Source organism: Etheostoma spectabile, chromosome 5 (genome assembly GCF_008692095.1).
Source record: "Etheostoma spectabile isolate EspeVRDwgs_2016 chromosome 5, UIUC_Espe_1.0, whole genome shotgun sequence".
NCBI lineage: Eukaryota > Metazoa > Chordata > Actinopteri > Perciformes > Percidae > Etheostoma > Etheostoma spectabile.
The window spans coordinates 18230730-18232475 of record NC_045737.1 but is presented as its reverse complement, the minus strand read 5'-3'; the positions used below and the strand labels follow the sequence as shown (position 1 = coordinate 18232475).

The window sequence follows — 1746 nt, the reverse complement described above, 5'->3', positions numbered from 1 at the left end:
CACACACACACACACACACACACACACACACACACACACACACACACACTGGACCCCCTGGGAATGTTTGGGGACGTGGTCCTGCCAGCCCCTGCGGGCTAACAGACTTGCTGTCTCTGGTCAGGTATTTGTGAGTGACAGCGGGTTTTAATGTTGTGGGAAGGCCACTTTGATGTCTGCAGGATGTTTTATGCACAATATTGTTTCTGCATGAGAGTATTCAAAGAGAACTGTTGATTTCTAGATACATTCTCTGTGGGATCTTTTCGCAATGCAGGAATTCACTTTTCAGAAATCTTCCAGGTAGCGCCACAGTCTCTTCTGTTTCATCCTCTTCCCATAACTTGTCTATTGCTGGAGCAAATCCTCTCTTGGGAGGGACGAATAACGGGTGCTGAGGTGGGGGGCGCGGTGCTTTGAAGTTTCCATAAGGTTGGCTTGCAGCTCTAACACTGGCATAGATGCTGCCTTGTCCTCAGGATGAATGAGTGCTGACAAAAGGGTCAAAGCGAGCACATTTCAGCCCGGAGAGCCGCTGAAGGGTGCCATGATGGCTTCTCTTCTTGTGTCTCAACTTTTGAAAAGGACGGATTAGGAACAAGAATTCCAGAATACTGCAGAATTGTTGTGTTCTTGTCTCTGGTGCTATTGAGTAGATGCTTTGTTTTTGTAATAACCAACCCTCCCTGGCCACCCACTGTTGTTGACACCAGTATTGAATCTCTGAAGGTGATGAATATGGGAATGTGGCGGTTGGGAAGGTCTCAATGTTGAAACTAGGAAGTGCTGACAGTTGACAGTAGGGCGGGGCAAAATATTGATATAATGTCGACATATGAGGCTAGATATCGTTGTAAATTCTGGACATTGTAAAATTGTGATATGATACAAATGTTGTCTTTTTCCTGGTTTTAAAGGCTGCATTACAGTAAAGTGATGTCTGAACTTACCAGACCTACTAGCTGTGTTGTTATTTTCCTTTACACACTTAGTCATTGTGTCCACATTAATGATGATTATTTATCAAAACTCTCATTGTGGTAATATTTTGTCAAACCACAGTAGTCAACCCTACAATATCGTGCCAATATTTACATTGATATATTTGGTCAAGAATATCATGATATTTGATTGTATGGCCTAGTTGGCAGTAAATGCCTGATCAAACTCACAGTCTTGTTTGCTTATACTTTAACAAGTAATGATTGTAAAACATATATTAACATGAAATGTAAGTCTAGGCAAAGTTCTTGTGGGACTGCTTGTTTACAGATACTTTTTCAGTAGGTAAGCTTGAGAGATGCTAGTGGAATGTGGAGTTTGTTACCTTTCGACAGAGCCACACTAGCTGTTTCCCCCTCTTTTCAGTTTTTATGCTATGCTAAGCTAACCCTTATTGGACTACTCCTTAAATCAGATATTTGCAGATTCAAAGCCTACAGTATTAGTGGAGCATAACTTCAGTGATAAAAAATAGGAAATATTTGCAATTTTTACATAATAAATGACTTAAATGGCTTCATCAGATACAAATACAGATCCTGTGCTTAGTCTTTGTGCATACTCGTGTACAAGACTGCATACTGTGTAGGTATGAGGGTTTGCATGCTCTGTGTGTGGCCCTCTTTGTTGAGCCCTGCGTATCCTTAGGGGACACCCTTCAACTTCTCTCATTGTAATTGTAAATGTGTGAATGTGTCCCTGTGATGTGCAGCATCTCTCTCTCTCTCTCTCTCTCTCTCTCTC

The 1746-nt window shown here is 41.8% G+C and overlaps 1 protein-coding gene across 2 annotated transcripts in view; it reads left to right on the top strand.

The window, feature by feature from the left end:
* notch1b (notch receptor 1b) overlaps window positions 1-1746 on the top strand; it is a 42884-nt gene that overhangs the window by 11303 nt on the left and 29835 nt on the right. The gene's annotated exons all lie outside the window — the stretch shown is intronic.